The 24,186-nt window shown below is 43.5% G+C and overlaps 1 protein-coding gene across 16 annotated transcripts in view; it reads left to right on the top strand.

Annotated features, from left to right (window-relative positions):
- The window catches only part of dlg2 (discs, large homolog 2 (Drosophila)), a 183,101-nt gene that overhangs the window by 83,206 nt on the left and 75,709 nt on the right, over positions 1 to 24,186 (top strand). The window lies entirely within an intron of this gene.

Raw genomic sequence — 24,186 nt, 5'->3', positions numbered from 1 at the left:
TGAATTTACTGAGCACATTCAAGCTACCCAGAGGAAGAAGCTCTTTCATTCAGACATGCTGTGCGTCCCTCTAGCGCCACCTTCTGGCAGAGATCTCCTCTCTGTCTAACTAAGTGAAACATCACAGAGTAAAATCCTCTCCTGAATTTTTTTTATCAGGTTTTGTCACTAGATTAATTGAACTTTGACCCCCAGATATACATTCATATGTGCTCCCTGCTGTTGCTACATCCGGTCCTACTAACCATGTACTCATCTGATGGTCCCTAAACTACAGTCTTCATCTACCAGAGTATATGCCTGTGCTCTAGTCTGTCTCTAGTTGTTGAACATCAGTGGAGAAAGTTTCTCAGTGACTTCAAGTTTTCTCCAAGCTGTTGCTTCTTAGTTAAACCAGTAAAAGCTGTGGTTTGCTGTCACACTTTGACAAACTCCTCCTTTCTCTGTCACCACAAGATGCTGATAACTTCTGTAGACTGACTCAGCATCAATCCTGCTGATTGTAGTTTAACTACGTAGGCGATCTGTAAGCTACAGCTGAGACTGTTGATGCCATTTACACTTCATATGATGTATTAATACAATGGTTTAATATGTATATAATATGTTTATATTCATTTGAGAAACAACGTTCAGAACTCTTTCTCCTCTGTGGATGACAGTGTACGGTACATGTCTTGTTTTGTTTGTGTTCAGGTTGTGTGCAGTTTGTGTTCAGGTTGTGTACATGTTGTGTTCAGCTTGTGTACAGGTTGTGTACAGGTTGTGTACAGGTTGTGTACAGGTTGTGTTCAGGTTGTGTACAGGTTGTGTTCAGCCTGTGTTCAGCTTGTGTTCAATTTGTGTACAGGTTGTGTGCAGTTTGTGTTCAGGTTGTGCACAGGTTGTGTTCAGCTTGTGTACAGGTTGTGTACAGGTTGTGTACAGGTTGTGTTCAGCTTGTGTTCAGGTTGTGTTCAGGTTGTGTTCAGGTTGTGTTCAGCCCGTGTTCAGCTTGTGTTCAATTTGTGTACAGGTTGTGTGCAGTTTGTGTTCAGGTTGTGTACAGGTTGTGTTCAGCTTGTGTTCTGCTTGTGTACAGGTTGTGTACAGGTTGTGTTCAGCTTGTGTACAGGTTGTGTACAGGTTGTGTTCAGCTTATGTTCAGTTTGTATACAGGTTGTGGGTAGGTTGTGTACATTTGCGCACAGGTTGTGTACTGGTTGTGTACAGGTTGTGTACAGGTTGTGTTCAGCTTGTGTACAGGTTGTGTTCAGGTTGTGTACATTTGTGTTCAGGTTGTGTACAGGTTGTGTTCAGGTTGTGTTCAGCTTGTGTTCAGTTTGTGTACAGGTTGTGTGCAGGTTGTGTTCATTTTCTGTACAGGTTGTGTCCAGCTTGTGTTCAGTTTGTGTTCTGGTCGTGTTCAGGTTGTGTACATTTGTGCACAGGTTGTGTACTGGTTGTGTACAGGCTGTGTTCAGGTCGTGTTCAGTTTGTGTGCAGGTTGTGTTCAGGTTGTGTTCAGCTTGTGTACAGGTTGTGTACAGGTTGTGTACATGTTGTGTACATGTTGTGTATAGGTTGTGTTCAGGTTGTGTTCAGTTTGTGTACATGTCGTGTTCAGGTTGTGTACAGGTTGTGTTCAATTTGTGCACAGGTTGTGTTTAGGTTGTGTTCATGTTGTGTACAGGTTGTGTTCAGGTTGTGTACATGTGTACATGTTGTGTACGTGTTGTGCACAGTGTTGTTTACATGATGTGTACAGGTTGTGTACAGGTTGTGTTCAGGTTGTGTTCAGTTTGTGTACAGGTTGTGTTCAGGTTGTGTTCAGTTTGTGTACATGTTGTGTACAGGTTGTGTTCAGGTTGTGTTCAGTTTGTGTACAGGTTGTGTTCAGGTTGTGTTCAGTTTGTGTACAGGTTGTGTACAGGTTGTGTTCAGCTTGTGTTCAATTTGTGTACAGGTTGTGTGCAGTTTGTGTTCAGGTTGTGTACAGGTTGTGTTCAGTTTGTGTTCAGGTTGTGTTCAGGTTGTGTTCAGGTTGTGTTCAGCTTGTGTTCAGGTTGTGTACAGGTTGTGTTCAGCTTGTGTTCAGGTTGTGTTCAATTTGTGTACAGGTTGTGTTGCAGTTTTGTGTTCAGGTTGTGTTCAGTTTGTGTTCAGGTTGTGTTCAGGTTACAGGTGTGTACAGGTGTACAGGTTGTGTTCAGGTTTGTGTTCAGTTTGTGTTCATGGTTGTGTACATGTTGTGTACAGTACAGTTGTGTATTGTTTGTGTTCAGGTTGTGTTCAGGTTGTGTACAGGTTGTGTACAGGTGTTCAGGTTGTGTTCAGTTTGTGTACAGGTTGTGTTCAGGTTGTGTTCAGTTTGTTATGTACAGGTTGTGTTCAGGTTGTGTTCAGTTTGTGTTCAGGTTGTGTTCAGCTTGTGTTCAGTTTGTGTTCAGGTTGTGTTCACTGGTTGTGTACAGTGTACAGCACAGGTTGTGTGTGTACAGTGTTCAGTTGTGTTCATGTGTTGTGTACAGGTTGTGTACAGGTTGTGTTCAGGTTGTGTTCAGGTTGTGTACATGTGTACATGTTGTGTACATGTTGTGTACAGGTTGTGTACAGGTTGTGTTCAGGTTGTGTTCAGGTTGTGTACAGGTTGTGTACAGGTTGTGTTCAGTTTGTGTACAGGTTGTGTACAGGTTGTGTTCAGTTTGTGTTCAGGTTGTGTACAGGTTGTGTACATGTTGTGTACAGGTTGTGTACAGGTTATGTACATGTTGTGTACATGTTGTTTACGTATTGTGTTCAGTTTGTGTGCAGGTTGTGTTCAGGTTGTGTACAGGTTGTGTACATCTTGTGTATAGGTTGTGTACACATGTTCAGGTTGTGTTCAGGTTGTGTACAGGTTATGTACAGGTTGTGTACAGGTTATGTTCAGGTTGTGTTCAGGTTGTGTTCAGGATGTGTACACGTTTTGTACATCTGTTGTACATCTTATGTACATGTTGTGTACAGGTTGTGTTCAGTTTGTGTTCAGGTTGTGTACAGGTTATGTACATGTTGTGTACAGGTTTTGTACATGTTGTGTTCAGGGTGTGTACATGTTGTGTACATGTTGTGTACAGGTTGTGTGCATGTTGTGTTCAGGTTGTGTTCAGGTTGTGTGCACGTTGTGTACATGTTGTGTTCAGGTTGTGTTCAGTTTGTGTACATGTTGTGTTCAGGTTGTGTTCAGGTTGTGTGCACGTTGTGTACAGGTTGTGTTCAGTTTGTGTTCAGTTTGTGTTCATGTTGTTTACATGTGTACATGTTGTGTTCAGTTTCTGTTCAGGTTGTGTTCATGTTGTTTACATATGTACATGTTGTGCACAGTTTGTGTTCAGGTTGTGTACATTTTGTGTACATGTTGTATATGTGTTGTGTACAGGTTGTGAACAGGTTATGTTCAGTTTGTGTTCAGGTTGTGTACATGTGTAAATGTTGTTTACATGATGTGTACATGTTGTGTACAGGTTGTGTTCAGGTTGTGTACATTTTGTGTACATGTTGTGTACGTGTTGTGCACAGTGTTGTTTACATGACGTGTACATGTTGTGTACATGTTGTGTACATGTTTTGTACATGTTGTGTACATGTTGTGTACAGTATGAATAGCCTTGCATAATGAGCTCGCAGAAGTATGACAGTAAAGTTCCATCAGCGCAGCAGGATTTCAGCTAATTGTCGCCGCGTGTCGTTTTGTGATATTTTAAACCATAAACCAACATTTCTTTTCTTTTTTTTTTTGGCTGATGTTATTTACATCAATTAACCATACATCCGGTACTTTTGAAGTGTTTTCAGGTGTGAAGAATTCCATTTTTTTTCTTTTTTTTCAGGTAATGATTCCTAACTCGTGTTTTTTTTCTTTTCTTCTGTTCGGAGTGTTCGATTGTTCCTTCCTTTCTAAAATACTGAGATATTGTTGTTCCATACATCAGTGAGGGACTCTTAGTCAAAAACCAATATTGATATAAAGCTCAGTTTATTGCATGAAACAGAAGAAAGGTGAAAGCAGGCTGCTCTTCGAGTCACTTTCAGTATCAGTGCATTTGGTTGTTGTTGTTTGACTTTTTGTTTGAAGCTAATATTTCCCAGAAGAAATGATGAAACATCACTTATCATTTTGTTTCCATTAAAAGAGACACATCACCTGCAGAACAAGAAATGTTCCGTCTGTGCTACGTCTAAGTCAACTCCTCACTGAAAAACTTGGATTTCATCTTTCTATAAATGATTTAAATATCCTTGTTTTCACTGTAGACTTTTATTCTTGTAAAGCTTTGTCAGTTTCATGTTTCTCAGAAATAATTTTTACACATTAAAAAAAATGAACACTTTGCTACCTTCAGTATTTCTGTATTTGTTGTTGGTCTGCAGTCTCAGAAAAGCTCAGCTGAAAGCAGCTTGTTGTACAAATTAGTGTTTTGGTTACAAACTACATAAAAGGTTACCACAGAGTCCAGAAAAAAGAAGAGAGGAAGAAAGAGTGAATGGAGAGTCTGTATCTAAAATAGGAGCAGAGATATCAGGTTACATTATGGTCAACGTGATGAGCAACACCGTGGTAGCGAGGTAAGGAGTGAGTCATCGGCTGGCATGAAGCGGAGGACCGGTTCCTCCCGACATCATCAGGTTACACAGTAGGATGCTGTTTAAAACCAGACTACAGGTTACTGTTGAAATCTGTTTCAGGATGAAGAATAAATAATCCAGAGAGGACCTGCAGCTGAGACGCTCCCTCTTTAAATCAGGATACATCATATAGCTGAACTACTGACTGGTGAATCCAATGAGACCAGCAAATATTCATCACACAGTTATTACTCACTATAAATAGGTGTTGATGATGATTTCAGGTGTGATTGATAACATAGGTACTTATAGTATTCAATAAAAGTACAGAAGAAGAGAAGAGAAGAGAAGAGAAGAGAAGAGAAGAGAAGAGAAGAAAGCATCTTGTTTAAAGAGGGAGCGTCTCAGTGCTTCTCCAGCTGCTTTAGGATGTGCTTCCTTCTTAAGTCGTATGTACAGTAAATACTTCGCAGTGTCATTCTCCCTCCAGCTCAGAGATGCTGGGACACTTTTCCTCTCAATACTTCATAAACGTTCCTTTTGTTTTCCTCTACAGTTCCTCTGGTTCTTCGTCACTTTGTTGATTTACACTTTCGTTTGTGATGTTGACGAGTTTGTCAAACAGCTTAATTTTTTTCACTGTAGATCTTTCACTCATTCATGTTTGAGGCACCACCTCTAATTAAGAGGAACAACAGTGTTACGTTAGATGACGTAAACCCAGTTAATCAGTCAGATATCAGAAGCTCCTCACTTTAATTCTTCTATATCTTCTGCTTCACAGAACAGACACTGAGAATATTAATGATAAAGATGATACTTAAAGCATCTGCAGAGAAGTAAGACAAATAAATACTACAAAATAATGTTTGTGCTCCAGTTTAAAGATGAAAGAAGTTATTTCTACATCAACGCGAGGATTTTTCTCATTTTGAGATGATTTCAGTCATTTCTGAAGACTTGAATTTGGAACCAGCAACATGAGATGTTTGTAACCTGTAGACATCAGGCGTCACTTCACTGTCTCACAAAAGTCTTCAAAGTGAAGCACTAAAGAAAAGAGAAAGGTGTCAATCAAACGTTTGCCCCTCCCTGTAAGGAGGAGGCCGGTTGGGTGGATGGCTCCATACAACAGGTGTAGCAGACTGATGTTCACTTCCTGTTTCCAACCACGAGTCAGGACAGTTTTTTTTTAAACTGTGTATACTGTTGTCATGACAATGGACATCACATAATCCTAAGGAATAGAAACTTTAACACAAAGCGTGGTTCAGTCGTTGTTGTTATTCAAACTATGATCCTTCTCCAACCCATGTTGTATCTGAGGGTCATGAGGTTTTGGAGGTATCGTTGCTCTCAGTCACTCCCTCCTCTCTCTCATTGGATCACGGGACAGGTGAGAGTCATCGAGCGCTACCTGCTTCTCCACGTCAAACAATAGCTCGCTCTCCAAACACCCCGAATTAATCTGTCTCCACAGCTGTCCACAGCAAACTGTTTTATTTCAGAGGATTGATTTAACGGGATCACAGAAGCCCCAGAGCTGCTGTCTGCTGTCAGAGATATCACCATCACTAACCAAGCCCACATTAATGAGCCAACGCATAAATACAGCAGAGGAGGCTGGAGAACACCCAGCAGCAGCAATCTGTTACAAACTTAATGCTTAAAAATATATCTTTGAAAACAGAGACTGAGATTTGTAAAAATCAGCAATGATGATGTTTGATATGAGCAGAGGAGAGCTGCTGTATGATGCTCACAGAGCTTCTTCTGGAATCAGCTGAGAAAGACTTTTCTTGAACAAACTGCTGAGATTGGAACATCAACTGGGAGTGCTTTTATCCTGGGTTTAACCGTGTCAGTGTGAACGCAGCAGGTCGTGTTTGAACAGCACCTCCTAAATGAAAGACGTCTCAGAGTGAACTGAACTCACAGAAACCTCACAGGACTGAACTAATAACTTAATTGAGAACATGACAGTACAATTTGATTATGTGTAGTTGTAGTGGTTGCTGCTTCTGATTCGTTGTTATATCTCCTCTAACTATCAGGGCCCAGACACGGGGCGGCTGCAGCACTGCCGTCCTGAATAACGCTCCTTATTCCAGCAGACGCACCGCAGTGCGCTTCAGAAGCTGCCCGAGGCCGACCTCCTCTCCTCTCTGAGAAAAATACATATGTTTTCTGTTTTTGATGGAAGCTGCTCGGAGCAGATGAGCTGGGCAGGAAACCAGACGCAGAAACAGCTTCGGGAATCTGGTCAATCTCCAAAATAAAGCTGCCTCAGCAGACTTGCTGTCATACATCGTTTCACTACATCAGCGTCTTTGTAGTAGGACAGGAGACGTGTTCTTCTCCTGCTAACAGGCAGACTATTGAAATATAGATCGTATCTTATTGTAAGTCGCTTTGGATAAAAGCGTCAGCTAAATGAAATGTAATGTGATGTAACGTATCTGGTGTTATGGTATTAGCATTATAAGTATTATAAGTATTATTAACACATAGACTACGCCCACGCTCAGAGTTTATAAATCCCAGTTGAAGCAGCCGTTTGCTGCATGTGAACCAGCTCCTCCTGATAATGGATGTTCTCTCCATGCTGAGTGTTTGAATGGCCGGCGGATGGAGAAGCAGGTGACATCACATCAGTGTGTGATGGAGCTCTTTGCTCTTCTCTGTTTTAAGCGGTGTATCTGTGAGCAGGGAGCAGTGTTCCCTTCATTCTGCTTCCCCTCCACCTGGTTTTCTGTGTACCTGCAAGTTGCTATCAGCGTCACACCAGGCGAGTCTAATCCTGCAGTCATCCTGCAGCGCAGCAGAGACGCCGCCGGGCCTCGGGCCTCCGTGGTCCAGCATCCTCCCACAGCAGCCAGGGAGGAAAGGAGGAGGACACGAGAGGCCGGTGTGGGAGGGAGGGAGAGAGGAGAGGTCCCTGACGAACAGGCAAACGAAAGAGATAGATAATACAAGGACAGGAGGAAGAATAGGAGACAGACAGGTAGACGAAGTGGCACATCTCTCCTCTCTCAGTAACCCCAACAACAAAAGAGTGAGAGGAGCGGTTATTCTCAGCAGTTTCAATTAGCCCGCAGCCAGTGTTCATCTGTGTGTTTCATCCATCACCCGCTGCAGCGTCCACATGTCGTTTCCATTTGTTGGTTTTTTTTGCTCATTAGTGTGTTTTTGTGTTTGTTCGTGGCCGCTGTGACTCCGCCTCTCATCCTGACGCGCTCCATTGATCTGTCTCTAATCTAGTTTTGGCTTCCTGACAGAGCTCACTTCCCCCAGGCATTAATTATGCCTCCATGTGATTTATATCAGTGAGCTCCAGCACCCAGCACTCTTCCCGGCTTGATCCGATCGGATCCACATCTGCGGCCCCGGCCACTTCAGCTCTTACCCGATCAGATATATTGAGTATGTGTCGCAAGTGTTTCCCATGGCTCTCACCCCCCTGGAGCGATATGAGCCATCTGTCCTGCACCGCTGCACCACGTCCATCGTATGCAGTCGTCCTGTGGAGGACGTACTGTAAACAGAGCGGAGCCGCTGATGCACATAACTCATGGATGACAGGGGGAGTTTAAGATTCCTGAATCCAAAGGTTATGATGGATTATTCTACTTCTGCACATGTTGTGGGAAATCATTGAACTTTTCTTCTTCGTTTGGATATTTGTACTGAAGCAGGATGCCTGGTAGTTTGTAGAAGTTGTGTGACCTCTTGGTGACCTCTGTCAGTCATCTGGGTGAATAACACAAGATGAGCTTCATGGGGAAAATGTGGTGGGACAACCGAACGAAGAAATCCCCCCTGGGCTACGCTCTCCATGGAGGCAGCGCTCCCAACCTGCGGTCCCCCCCGTGCTCCGAGGGCCTTGGTAACCTAGGTAACCTGAAGAAGAGGCTGTCCATGGACGTCCTGCGGGGCTGGGCCCCCGACCTGGGCAGCCTCAGCATGGGGCTCAACCTGAGTTTGACTTCTGCGAAATGGTCCTCGCTGGTTTCTGTTTGCAAGTGGAAACAGAGCCTGACGGAGAAGCTGAAGAAGAGACAGTCTGACATGGAGAATGAGTCACAGGTTAGAGAGCTTTCATACGGCAGAGGACTGACGGACAGGCCTGTGTCTTAAAGTCTTAAAGCCCTTTAGAGCATTATTATAACATATTCCAGTGTATTCCTAAGATGTCCGTTCCCAGGTTTTGCTTCTTGAATTTGAATGTAACTGTATTCAAATCTCGGAGATTAAAACTTCTTTTCAAGGTCAACCAGAAAGTAGAATCAAGATAAGCTGCAGACAAACAACTAGTACAAAATGAAGTCACATAAAAACAGCAAAAGACAGACTCATGGGGTGAAGCTGTTTTCATCTGCAGACAGCTCCTTAATGACTTTAATACGAGTCTTTGTGTGAGATCAGCTACAATAATGAAACCCTCCACTGCTGCTCTGTTTCCTCTCGCACAGACTGTGTGATTAGAAATGATCTCCATCCAACAGGTTCCTTAAATTTATGGAAGTAATTAAATAGAAGAAAATTCTTATTAGACCTTCTGTGTATGAGTTAATGGAGTTTTTTTTATTCAAGTTTATTTCCCCTACTCTCTCTATTGTATCATTAAGAGCCTAATAAAAATGTTCAGTGCTGGAAGAAGTATTCAGGTCCTCTACTACAGTAAAAGTACTAATACCGAAAACTCCAAGTTAAAGTCTTTACTTATGTTAGTGTTTATCAGCAAAATGTACAACAGGTATCAAAGTAAAAGTATACACTGAGCAATCAGTGTTTTACACTTTCATATTAATTGATTTTAATAATTGATAATATTACAGTTGAATTAATGTGTATTTTACTAGTTATTTAAGGTTGAGCTTATTTTAACGACTTTATCTCCTGTTGCTTTTTTTTAACTACACTTATATATCATATTCAATAATATCATATGTTTGTATTGTTTGTATTCTGTAGGAACCAAGTATATCTAAAAAGTCAACAAACTCAGAAAAATATTTCCCAACGAATCCAGGAGGGTTTAAAAAAGTTTATTAAGCTTCAAAAGTGGGAGATTTTTCTGAGCCTGTAAAGAAGCATCTAATCGGAGAAAGTGTAATATTAAAGTGACTAAAGCTGTCAGAGTGATGTAGTGTTTTAAATGGTCCCATATTTTCCTCTGAGAGTGGAAGTATAAAACTGCATGAAATGGAAATTCCCACGTAACGTACAAATACATGAAGTTTGTACTTGACACGTGGTCACATTTCAGCACTAAATATGTTTCTAACTGGAAGTGTTTTATATCTTCCATTGTATGATGGAGGTTGTAGTTTAATCTACACTGGATTACACAGAAAAGTGTTGAGAGAGAATAAGGATAATAATGATATAATAATATTAACATTAGCTAAGGATAATAATACCATAATACTGTTAACATTACTTGTACTGCTTAATCCCATCTGACATTGGATGAGAGGTGCATGCTGGACAGGTCATCAGTCAATTTCACGGTGAAATATGTTTCAAATGAATATGTTTGTATCATTATAATGACCGCATATTGTTCCCAGTGTGCAGTTCATGCTAACAACTGTTTTAGAGGGAGATGTTTTATCTGCTGAGACTGTAAAGATGGGGAGTCCCCCGGTTGCTTCATGGTTGAAACTGTTTTGATATGGTTGGATGTGAGGAGGCAGCAAAGCCTCCAGTTGATGTCGGGACATTTAGAGGCACCAGTATGGTGGATGGACTCCTGCCTGTCAGGTTCATGTTGGTGCAGCAGAGCTGGATGAGGTGGAACAGAAACATGAGATTATATATAAGGTGATTGGTGATTGATAAATATACCCTCAGATAGTCTTATCAATGGTCTCATTGCTCTGGATGACGACAGCGAAACACAGTGCAGCATGACAACTCAACAGATGGAAAGAGGCTGGACAGCCATATTGTTGTCTGGGTAATGCGACACACAACACCACAAATCTGTGTGGGAGTTTTTTCCACATCATTTGTGTAATGATGATTAATATTCACATTTAAAACATAGCTTGGTTATCTTTGCATCAATCTGATACCACTTCAGCAATAATGCTTCTGTATTTCATGGGTGACACACCAGTGCTCACCATACAGTCACAGCATTAATGAGCTTCGGTGATCTGATGTCTCCGGCCCGAATGACAGAGAGAGTTACAGGAGAGCCGTCTGCTGTGTGCAGAGGAGTGTGTGGCTGTTGTTGTGTTCAGGTAGTTTAATATAATGAAGATAGTGTTCAGTTGTTTGTACACTTCAGTTCGTAATGCAGATTTATCAACATATGTGTGATTCAATGAGCTGCAGAGACAGAGAGGTTTTAAAGAATCTGTCATATTTAACTTGGATACCTGTGGAGTGATTTACCTGTTGTACCCACACAAAGTTATAGTTTCATGGTAAATCAAAGGCAACTAATGGCGGGGAGTGTTTTAGAAACAAGTCGCTCATTTTAGGGTTGAATTAAATTTAAAAAGTTGTAATTGTTTATGTGACTATCATGTCTTAAAATACAACACCGTTTCCTAACAAGTTGGGACGTTGTATAAAATGTAAATAAAACAAAATGCAATGATTTGCAAATCTCATAAACTCATATTTAATTGCAGATAGACTTATCAAATGTTGAAACTGAGAAATGTCAATGTTTTATGTTAACTATCTGCTCATTTTCAATTTGATGGCAGCAACACATCTAAAAAAAATTGGGACCATATATTTTCATAAAACAATCTCAGTTCCAACATTTGATATGTTGTCTTTGGTCTATTTGCAATTAAATATGTTGTTATGTGATTTGCAAATCATTGAATTTTGGTTTTCTTTCCATTTTACACAGCGTCCCAACTTTTTGGGAAACAGGATTGCATGTTTTCCCTTACTGGCTCCTGGTGTTAATACTACTGCCAGAAGGTGGCGGTAAAGCACAGAAAAGCCTTTTGCAAACTGCCGCTAAACAGCAAAAGAAGAAGAATGTGTTGCTACCAGGTGCTGCTAAAACGTGTGTCACTGTGAAATAAGATGAGATGACTACAGCTGTCAAAATGTCCTGAGTGGAACAGAAAAGGAATTTAAAAGGAGGTACAGACGACCCGTCCTCCCATCAACTGTCAACGGGCAGCTTTGGAACAACCTGTTTTCATGATGAGATTTTTGTCGTGTTCATCTTCACGGTTTGTTGACTGTGTGGTGAAGGAGACGGAGTGGACCGGTCCACCGGAGACGGAGTGGACTGGTCCACCGGAGACAGAAGCTGTGTGAGGTTTCTGTGAGGACTTTGGGATCATTTATGATCATCAGGGATTTGTGAGGCTCAGTTGGAGAGAGTTGGTCTGCATCCAGGATGTGTTATCTGTCAGGGTGGAGTGAACTGTGATGGATGCAGTGGACAGATGAGAACACCGTCCTCCGCTGCAGTGATAATCACACTTTCACACTGTTTACCATCAAAAAGCTGCTCATACGTATTAACGTATTAACTACTGTTCCCCTCCTGCTGGGTGGTACGACCTGTGTGTGTGTGTGTGTGTGTGTGTGTGTGTGTGTGTGTGTGTGTGTGTGTGTGTGTGTGTGTGTGTGTGTGTGTGTGTGTGTGTGTGTGTGTGTGTGTGTGTGTGTGTGTGTGTGTGTGTGTGTGTGTGTGTGTGTGTGTGTGTGTGTGTGTGTGTGTGTGTGGACAGTGATTGCCAGGTCTGGAGTCGGTTACTTCTCCCCTTAGCTGTGTTTCTTCTTGAGGCTGAGTTCAGTTTTTATCTTATCTGAACAGATTCACGAGTTTTCCGACACATTAGCTTTTCCGTATTTCTTTTTTTTCCGTGGGTTTTTACTTGTTTTGCTCCCCACATCTCCTCGACCCACTCTGGAGACATAACACCAAGGGATAAACTCATGTTACTCCTTATACTCTGTAATATTATCGAATGGTTTCCACTGTTACTACTGTGAAGCTATTTTGATTCATCGCTGAGTCTCTCTGTCTCATGTTGTTTCGCTCCTCCTGAGGTCACCATGCCCTCCTGTACTCTGTGCTGCCATCAGGCTACAGATGAAGACAGTCTGTTCCAAAGTTAACCAAGTTTCAAGGATGAGGCAGAGGCCTCTCCTTATCTGGAAATATACAACATTGAGGGGGACAGTATCAATTGGACCTGCGGAGGTGGGAACTCAGGGCAACCCGGTGTCACGACAAAACGTGAAATAGACACGCTTTGGCCTGTCTTGGTGTGAAAGTTACCCGTTTTTCTGTAGTGGATAAAAATGAAACTTACTGCACGCATAGAGCCATGTGATTTACAGCAAAATTAAATTTATAGCTAAAACACGTGGTTGGGCTTCGGAAAAACTAAAACAACTCAAAACCTCCTGGTTTGGAATCTCAACATCCTCCATGGCAGTCTGTGACTAATGCTGCCAAGTCACCCCTCCTATCGCATAGTACCACCAAGAAATGTCCCTCCTTGCCTCTGTTACATGACATTTACGTGCATGTAAGTTTCATGCTTACAAAACGTGTGCCTTTCACGCCTTGACAGGCCAAAGCGTGTCTATTTCACACGTTGCTGTGATGCTGCGTTGCTCAGAGATGGATTGGAAAGACACCTGTACACTCGTCACTCCGAGCTTGGGTGTAACTTCTGAGTGCTGGGAGCGAGTGCATGTGTGAAAGGTGTCGGTGTAAACACAGATGCATCTGTGAGGCAGCGTGGCGCGGTGCTACTTTGGAGGAACAGATAATTAGAAGGTGTGTGACATCAAATCCGCATCTCTGAACGAGACACTCACCGTGTTGCACTGTTACAGCATCAGCCTCCATGTTGTCTGTTATGAGAGTAAATGTTAATGTGGATGAGATGTTTTAGGCAGAAATCGGTCACCTTCACTGATTTCATGCACTCAGAGCAGCTCTAAACACTCTAAATGCTCTAAAAGCTCTTCTGGATGCAGTATTGTTTGGTGTTGTTGAGAAGTGTTTTATTGAACCTTTTAACAAGTGGAATTGGTTAGTTTGAAAATGTGTGTTTCCTCACAGGTGATGAGGAGTCTTTATATCTCAACAGACGGTTGGATATCAGCAACAGAAATGTCTTGTGTCTAATATGAGTTCAGGTCAGCTGCTGAGCTTGATTAAAATTTCAGAATCTTTTTTTTCTGTAAGTTTACAGACTCTTAGGAGGCCACGTTCGAGAGCTCAACTGTGCAACAGCAAAGAGTAATGGCTGATGAAGACTACAGCTGTGAGGACAGCAGGATTCACTACATTTGTATCCATCAAATGAGAGTTGCAGGGTTACGAATCAGGAAGGGATATTTGTTTTGTGGTGGCAATTTAAAGGTTTTCTCTTGTTTGAATACATAAGTCTTGAATCACCTGTTCAAAATGTTGATGTTTGAGATGGTTCCTGGCATTAGTCATCTGTGTGTCTTCCTCTTATGTCATCTCGATGTAAACACTGAAATACGGTGTGTATGCAGGTGCACCTGAAGACTTCTCTTTCCAGTGTGTATCTTACGGTGACTCACAGATGTCCGCCCAGAGTGTAACGATGCAACTTTCTGCCTTTTGCATCAGTATTTCTGCTCCGATGGTTGTCCGGGCCGCTGGGGTTGTTTGAATGGTTGTGAAAGCAGCAGATGCAGGTCAGTCGTCAGGCACTGACTGAGTGGAACACGGACAGCTAATAGGCTGATGTACTGAAGGACAACACTGACAGATATTTCAGATTTGATTATTGACTTTAAAAAAAAAGGCTTCTGAATTTCTGTATTTTTTTCTCCTTCTCTGGAAACTCAGAGTGATTTGGTTTGTGAAGAGAGCTGCAGATCTTCCTCAGGTCCAGTAGGGAGAGGCCTTCCCGTTGATCAGGTCTGGGACCTGGAGGCTGAGCTGGAAGTGCCCCCATGTGGCCAGTTAAATGCATTACATAAAACACAGTGCCGATTACTCCCACAGTTCATCGGCAGCTGGAGAAGGTTTATGAGTTTGTTCCTTTGTTAGATTTAAGGTGTACACTCAGTCACGAATGAACAACATTGCATTTAGATTTTGTTGTTAATGTGGCCAAATACAGTCTGAGTGTCTGAGCAGAGACATATTTTCTGATTGTTGTCTTTCAATCAGGGTGTTTTCTCCTGGAATACTGAGGTTGGATGCATATTTGTGCTGTTGGGTCATGGAGTCATCACTCCTTGTAAAGTTATATAATGAAGCACATGCTGTTGTCCTGTGGAGAGTAGGAACCCCAACTTATTAGTTTGGATGTCACAGAGACCAAACGGTGAAAGAAGATCGTACTCCTCCTGATTGGTTGAAAGTTATCCAATCAGGTGGCACAGACACACTAAATGACCTGTCAGATTGTGATTGATTCATCCTGAGTTGGTGTCAAAGGTGAAACGATATCCGAATGGAGTGACAATGAAACTCAGACTTTCACGCAGAGCAAACACACATTTGTTTGAGACTGAATGGATAAGATGTGAGAGAAAGTATTACATGTTTTTAAATGAGAGAGTACATCAACTAACAGTATGATTATATACTGTAAATATATATTAAGTAAGGATGGAGTGATGGATGATAAGCTGTAGAAACGTTCCTTCCTTGTTGTCTGATAGTAGATACAGACACTCTGTTTGATCCCATTTTATATTTACATTTAAGAAATGTCCACGCTCACTGAGCACATGCTGATGATGCTGTTTGTTTGTTATTTAGTGCAGATGTAACATGTTGTCAAGTGGTTTCTGTTTCTGTTACAGTGGCTGTAAATAGTAATAACCTGTCAGGTATTCAGAAAGAGAGCATAGCCCTGGATGATGGTGAAAACTGTCTGTGGAGGATTACCTTCAATTATACACATGCATGATGTTCATTAAAGACTTTTTTTAATGTGATAATCAATCAAATGCACTTCCTTTTATAAGTAAATAGTCACAACATGGGAGGTAGGAAATGAAATTCAGAAAAATCGTTGCTGCACCAGATTTCTCAGAGAAAAGCAGTTATAAAATATGCTGCACTATTTTATCAGCTGGGATTAGAGAGTTTATAACAGCAGCAGAGGATTCTGCAGAAAATGAAAAAGTTGCATCATAGAATTACTTTAAAGCAGCTCTCAGTTTACTGAACACAATAAACAGAGGAGGCACAGTGACATCCTGGTATCTTCCTGGTTCCCTCAGTGGATCCTGATTATTTCTCAGACCTCGAGCTCTCTGTCGTTGCCCACCAACAACTTTTCTTCGCATATGCTTGTTCTGACCCCATGATGGCAGCAATGCAGTTCAAAGTATGAGCTACCGATATCACCCTGCTCAACGTAATCTTGTTGTACTCCAGAGGATTTCCGACAAAAAAAAGCATCATATCTGGATATATAAGCAAGATTTACTAAGAAATGGATTATCTTAATGTAATCATTGATATAATCCAGCATCATTTTAAAGAGAAACGTCACTCCTCAGTACAGCAGTGAATCATTAGGGACCACTGGAGGGGAGAACACACAGGGCTTTCTGTGTCTTTAGTTACTTGAAGTTTGAAAATAAATATTCTGTCATTTAAAATGTATTTGGATATACATGTCATTAGATGTCTGTAGGAATACTGGAGGTTTTTTTTTTAACAAAACTGACTGAATCAACGGGAGCAGAAGAGACTCAGTGAGACGATGAGACATCAGGATCCAAATCACAGATCAGTGTCAGTTTCATCTTTGGAGAGGCAGGAAATACAAATCAACAGTATTTTTTTACTTGTTTGTTTATTGTATTTTTCTTGATAACACAAACACATCAGATGCTTTTTATTCTAGGTGTGTAGTTGGCATCAATCCACGTACAGATGAGAAATATAACTGTTAACAAGCTTTACCTTCGACCCTCTTAGTCACATCCGTCGAGATCCGTAGCGCAACATTTGAAGTAGAAAGAAAAAGAAAGCGATTTGGAACAAGTATGCTTTCTTTTATTGCCTCTTCTTCTTCTTCTTCTTCTTCTTCTTCTTTTTATTCTTATTGTTGTCGTATTTTATTTTTCTGGCATACTAATAGTACGTTCGTATGGATTGTGGAACGCAGTCGTTCTCAGTGGACAGTTCTTCTCAGGGAGGCCCCGGACACGTTTGCTTGGAAAGCATCTCATCCTCCCACAGACAGCTCAGCTTCTGACCCGTCAAACACATGACAGGTCCGGACCAGCTCCCTCTGGTGTGTCCACTGGACTGTGCTGCTCTCCGCACGGCCGATATTACGTGGACTTAATGTCTCAACGTCCTGCAGTGATCCACTTCAGTCACGTAAAGCAGCTCTCAGGGGAGACCACGAAGTCTGTTTAAATCTTTGTTGAGATGTAAATGTTGCACACGGACACCTGTTTCAGGGGAAGATGTTTATTCTCTTTGAATGTGCTGCCGAACCCGTCACACTCTTTAATGCCGGCAGTGTTTTAAACGGATCACTTACTTTCATACAAAGAGTGATATGGGAATACCCAGCTCGTCAGGCAGGGTGTTCAGAGAAGGCTCCACGGCAGATGTGGACTGTATCAGCATCTCTTCCTGTTACCTCAAAGGGACTCCGTGATGTTGAGGTCAGAGGTCATCAGGGGCCAGACCATCTGCTGCGGACGAATCTTTGGGTTTGTTCTGCTGCTCAGCTCATTTGTGATGATCAGATTATTCCTTAGTGGTCTTAAACCCGTTCTGCACATGTATGTTCATATGCACATGTCATGTCCACATATGTAGCTTTACCAGAAGCAGTATGTCTCCAGGATGTCCACCACTCCCTTGCTCATGAACGTGATATCTCTGAGGGAATTTCGCCCAAACGTTCACTTGGACTGATCAGATATTGATAGTCAAAGTCAAAGGTCAAGGTTACTGTGACCTCACAAAACACATTGCTGGCAGTAGCTCTGGCATTCGCTAATTGTTCACACAATTGTTGGATTGAATAAAATGATGAGGGGATGATATTTTCTACCCAAAAGATCAAAGGTCAACTTTACTGTGACATCATAATATTCTGTAAAAACATATTTCTGTCCATTATTCAGCTCCATAACTCAGGAACAGAAGAGGAGACTGAGATCATATTTCACATATGGTACACTGATCTAAAGTGTGCTGCTTGGTTGAGGATGTTTGATGAACATCTGTTTTCTTGCAGCTTCTTTGTGGTCACATCTGTATTTGGAGTATTAATGTCTTATGAAAAGATTTATTGGCCAAACGTGAAGAAATTTAACTTCTTTGTTTCTCTTGATTTACAAATTAATTCAGCAGATCAAAATTTAACAAAGTCATAGCAGTCAAAGCAGTTTTATCTATATATCCCTAAAAATACACTTCATACCTTTTTAATGAATTTCTTCGAAGGCTTCCCTTCACGCATTATGAGACATGGATGTAAACTGTGAGGCAGTAATTCTAGTCTGTTCTGTGTCCCAGTATAATTTATATATATATATATATATATATATATATATATATATATATAAGATAGTATTGAACAAATGGTCTGTATCAAACAAAAAACAACCATACAACAATACATGTGAAATAATTAGGGATACAGAAACAACAGAACACACTCCCATAAAAAAAAAGAATAAAGATGAACTATCAAAACCCAGAGAAAAATATTAACAATAATACCAGTGATAGCAACGAACAACAAAGCCACAGATAATCATAAAAAAAGTATAATTACAGTTGCATAGTTGTTATTATGGACATGGTCCTATAATAAGACAACAGGGCATTTTGAACAAATGAAAAGATGACATAAAAAAAGATATCATCAAAATATCCATCACCCCCCATCATCAACAGACCAGAGCAGCACAGGAAACAACAACATCAATGAAAAAAATATTAAACATGTGATTAAACCTGAAAACAAATGGAAGGACGAAGAGGAGGGTCAGAAACGAGGTCCCTGTTGTTGATAACCACGCATCCATCCAGCCATGATCCTGCTCACACACACTCTTCATCTCTGGTTACACGCACACGCACACACTCACACACACACACACACACACACACACACACACACACACACACACACACACACACACACACACACACACACACACACTCTCTCACACAGACTCACACACACACACACACACACACACACACACACACACACACACACACACACACACACACACACACACACACACACACACACACACACACACACACACACACACACACACACACACACACACACACACACACACACACACACACACACTCACACACACAGACTCACACTCACACACACACACACACACACACACACACACACACACACACACACACACACACACACACACACACACACACACACACTCACACTCTCACACGCACACACGCTCACACACGCACACACACACACACACACACACACACACACACACACTACTATTCACTGCCTCAGTCAGTTATTATTGTCCATTTCTGCTGTGTGGTGGTTGTCTTGGTGATGATGGTAATAATAACACACACACACTGAAGCATATGACAGCATGTGATGGGAGAACTGAGTGGAGTATCTCTGGATGGTGTAACATGTGACATTTCTCCGAGTACAGTGTGTACATGTGTTTCTCCGAGTACAGTGTGTACATGTGTTTCTCTGGGTACAGTGTGTACATGTGTTTCTCCGAGTACAGTGTGTACATGTGTTTCTCTGGGTACAGTGTGTACATGTGTTTCTCCGAGTACAGTGTGTACATGTGTTTCTCTGGGTACATTGTGTACATGTGTTTCTCCGAGTACATTGTGTACATGTGTTTCTCCGAGTACAGTGTGTACATGTGTTTCTCCGAGTACAGTGTGTACATGTGTTTCTCCGGGTACAGTGTGTACATGTGTTTCTCCGAGTACAGTGTGTACATGTGTTTCTCCGAGTACAGTGTGTACATGTGTTTCTCTGAGTACATTGTGTACATGTGTTTCTCCGGGTACAGTGTGTACATGTGTTTCTCTGAGTACAGTGTGTACATGTGTTTCTCCGAGTACATTGTGTACATGTGTTTCTCCGGGTACAGTGTGTACATGTGTTTCTCTGAGTACATTGTGTACATGTGTTTCTCCGGGTACAGTGTGTACATGTGTTTCTCCGAGTACAGTGTGTACATGTGTTTCTCCGAGTACAGTGTGTACATGTGTTTCTCTGGGTACATTGTGTACATGTGTTTCTCCGAGTACATTGTGTACATGTGTTTCTCCGAGTACAGTGTGTACATGTGTTTCTCTGGGTACATTGTGTACATGTGTTTCTCCGAGTACATTGTGTACATGTGTTTCTCCGAGTACATTGTGTACATGTGTTTCTCCGGGTACAGTGTGTACATGTGTTTCTCTGAGTACAGTGTGTACATGTGTTTCTCTGGGTACAGTGTGTACATGTGTTTCTCCGAGTACAGTGTGTACATGTGTTTCTCCGAGTACACACAGTGTTTGTGTGTTTTCTGCCCCTGTGAGACACGCTGCTAGTTCCTGTCTCTCCCATCACAGATGACGTTGATGCTGAAGCAGCTGAATGTTTTACCATTATTTGCTTGCGACTAAAAGCTGCGTGACGCTGATTCCACGTGACGGAGGAGGAGCGGGAAGACGTGCAGTTTCTGATCACATTGAATTAGCATGCTTCCAGGAACCAGCGCCTCCAGCATGTGTTTCATCTCCCTGTGCTCCTCAGCTGTGACACTGCAAAGGTTTCAACATGAGGAGCAGTGGAGCACTTTTACATTCTTCCTGTTTGCTCCTATGGATTTATGAATCCTCAAATAAACAGAAAGTGTAGAAAGAAAGCTCGGGGATATTACATTTTCTCAGAGATAACGAAAGTAAAGTCTTAAATTTAGTATTTACAAAAGGCACCATAAACTTTGATCCACTCTGTCATATCTGTCGCAATCTGTAGCGCGACAATTATAGGAAAAAGAAAAAGGATGCGATCTGGAAGGAGCAGGCTTCCTTTGAATGCTTCTTCCTCTTCTCCTTCTCTTTCTCCTTCTTCCTCTTCTCCTTCTTCCTCTTCTGCTTTTTCCTCTTCTGCTTCTTCCTCTTCTTCTTCTTCTCCTTCTTCTTCCTTTTGTGGGCGGAGCTTTAGCGCCACCAACTGTCTCGGCGGCTCAGTCAATGTGACGTATCTTCTGCCACTTAGGGTTGTGGGTCAGAACATCCAGAGTACTGGTACTTTTACTTATTTAATGAGACATAGTTCATATTTTTCCAGCATACTAAATTTTGTGATAGTATGGATATTGAAACAAAAGGTTTCCACCCTAAACGGTCGCCATCTTGGCTCCGTAGAGGAAGGGGCGGGGCCACTGATGTAAAGGATTTTCAAATTAAAAGCATGTGAGGAAGCTGCAGCTGTTCCTGAACACAACGTGTTTGTTCTCCACTGCTGCTGGACAGAAGAATCAGAGTGTTTATTGAGTGTTAAACAGAGGACACAAAAACACACTGATTTCTGAATAATTAAAGCTGCAGATATTTTGGAGGCTGATGTGGTCACATGATGAGGTCATTTCCTGTCAGTGCAGAACAACAGCGAGTGATTGGAAACAACAGGACTGTTAAAACTCCTGCACTAAAAGAGTCCCAACATGTAAGAGCAGTATTTATTGGTGTACTGAGGGACGGACATCTTCTGGATCACAGCATCCATTTCAGTCATCTGCAAATTCAAAGGATTTAATGTTGCTCCCATCTATTCTTGTGTTGTCCGTCACTCAACCCAACCTCGTACAGATGACCCATAAGATCTCACAGCCACCCGCCACCACCTCACCCTGCTGCAGGTCCACACCACGGACATGCAGCAGGACGTAACCAGAAGACTGTGCTGAACTGGGCCGAGTGCACACTGCTGTCTGTCCCTATGTCCCTACCGCCTGCTGCTGGCTGTGAGGTGAACTGTTCTGTGGACAGGAACGTCTCCCTCACTCTAAATCCTAAAGGTCATGTGACGTGTTTACCTGCAAACACAGATATGTGTCATATGTTTACCACGTAGTTATAGCAGAGACTCACGGTGTTGTCAGTAATGTATGAACAGATTCAGATGAAGGGTGGTGTTCTTTGTTCTCTGTGTGTCCTGCCCTAATGAAGGGTAAACAAAGATCACCTGACTACTATGGATACGACTGATTACTGGTCAGAGGTTGACCTCAGCGTGTGGGCAGAGCTGCAGGTGAGAGAGTGGGTTTACAGACCATCAAACAATGAGTTAAAACAGGCTGAAGAGCTCAGTGGGGCTGAAGAAAACTGCAGATCGGGGTGGATCATCTCTTCGAAGGCATATTGCAAATATAAATATGAATTAATACAGTTTAATAACAGAACTGATGTCGCAAAGAAAAAGAAAAGTATCAAAAAAAGCTTCTGAGATATAGCCCCTCCCACTGTAGTCGTGTAGCCCCTCCCACTGTAGTCCTATAGGGATTTGTAGTCCAAGCTGCAGCTGTGGGTGAGTCCCAGCAGCTCTGACCATCAGCTGTTTGTCAAGCAGCTCTGTCAGTTGAGTCATTTATTGAGGGAAGGCTGACAGCTGACAGCTCTGTCTCTCTCTCTCTCTCCCTCTCTCTCTCTCTCTCTCTCTCTCCCCCCTCTCTCTCCCTCTCTCTCTCTCTCTCTCTCTCTCTCCCTCGCTCCCTCTCTCTCCCTCTCTCTCTCTCCCTCGCTCTCTCTCTCTCTCTCTCCTCTCTCTCTCTCTCTCTCTCTCTCTCTCTCTCTCTCTCCCTCGCTCCCTCTCTCTCTCTCTCTCTCTCTCTCTCTCTCTCTCTCTCTCTCTCTCTCTCTCTCTCTCTCTCTCTCTCTCTCTCCCTCTCTCTCTCTCTCTCTCTCTCCTCTCTCTCTCTCTCTCGTTCTCTCTCTCTCTCTCTCTCTCTCTCTCTCCCTTGCTCTCTCTCTCTCTCTCTCCCTCTATCTCCCTCTCCCTCTCCCTTTCTCTCTCTTCTTATCTGCCTCTCCTTCCATTCCCCCTCATGTAACCCCCAATCCCCAATCTCCTCCCCCATCTTCTCCCCCCCATCTCCCCACCCATCTCCTCTCCCCCCATCTCCTCCATCTCCTCTCCCCTCCATCTCCTCCCCTCCATCTCCTCCCCCTCCATATCCTCTCCCCATCTCCTCTCCCCCCATATCATCCCCTCTTCCCTCCATCGCCTCTTCTCTCCCCCATCTCCTCTCCCCCCCTCCATCCCCTCTCCTCTCCCCCCCCATCTCCTCCCCTCCATCTCCTCTCCTCCCCATCTCTCCCCTCCATCTCCTCCCTCCTCTCCTCCTCCATCTCCCCCTCTCCTCTCCCTCCCTCTCCTCTCCCCCATCTCCTCTCCCCCATCTCCTCTCCCCCCCCCATATCATCCCCTCGCCCCTCCATCCCCTCTCCTCTCCCCCATCTCCTCTCCTCCATCTCCTCTCCCCTCCATCTCCTCCCCTCCATCTCCTCCCCCATCTCCTCTCCCCATCTCCTCTCCCCATCTCCTCCCCTCCATCTCCTCCCCTCCATCTCCTCCCCCTCCATATCCTCTCCCCATCTCCTCTCCCCCATATCATCCCCTCTTCCCTCCATCCCCTCTTCTCTCCCCCATCTCCTCCCCTTCCTCTCCCCTCCATCTCCTCTCCCCCCGTCTCCTCTCCCCCATCTCCTCCCCTCCATCTCCTCTCCCCTCCATCCCCTCTCCTCTCCCCCATCTCCTCCCCTCCATCTCCTCTCCCCTCCATCTCCTCTCCTCCCCTCTCCTCTGCCCTCCATCTCCTCTCCCCCCATCTCCTCTCCCCATCTCCTCCCCCTCCATCTCCTCCCCCTTTCTCCTCCCCCCATCTTCTCTCCCCTCCACCCCCTCTCCTTTCCCCTCCATCTCCTCCCCTCCATCCCCCATCTCCTCCCCCTCATCTACTTCCCCCATCTCCTCACCTCTCCATCTCATACCCCCCATCTCCTCTCCCCTCATCTACTTCCCCCATCTCCTCTCCCTTCCATCTCCTCTCCATCACCCCCACCCTCCCAAATATCCTCCCCCAACTCCCCCGTCTCCTCTCCTCCCCATCTCCTCTCCCCCTTCTCCTACCCCCAACCCTCCATCTCCTCCCCCCAATCTCCTCTCCTCTCCATCTCCTCCCCCATATCCTTTCCCCCATTCCCTCTTCCCTCCATTCCCTCTCCTCTCCCCCATCTCCTCCCCCTTTCTCATCCCCCCAATCTCCTCCCCCATCTCCTCTGCCCTCCATCCCCTCTCCTCCCCCTCCATCTCCTCTCCCCATCTCCTCTCCCCCATATCATCCCCTCTTCCCTCCATCCCCTCTCCTCTCCCCCATCTCCTCTCCCCATCTCCTCTCCCCCATCTCCTCCCCCTTTCTCCTCCCCCCAATCTCCTCTCCCCTCCATCTCCTCTCCCCCCATCTCCTCTCCCCTCCATCTCCTCCCCCACGCTCCCTGTCATCCAGCAGCTCTCTCCATCCCTCCCTGTCTCTCTGCTCCCCCTCTCTCTCTCATGTATCTCTCTCCCTCTCCTAAAGCTAACACACCCTCTG

This window comes from Brachyistius frenatus, unplaced genomic scaffold (genome assembly GCF_029030835.1).
Source record: "Brachyistius frenatus isolate BFR_SWC_R1_liver_20210118 unplaced genomic scaffold, ASM2903083v1 Contig_258, whole genome shotgun sequence".
In the NCBI taxonomy this organism is placed as follows: domain Eukaryota; kingdom Metazoa; phylum Chordata; class Actinopteri; family Embiotocidae; genus Brachyistius; species Brachyistius frenatus.
This window is presented reverse-complemented; position numbering and strand designations above follow the sequence as displayed.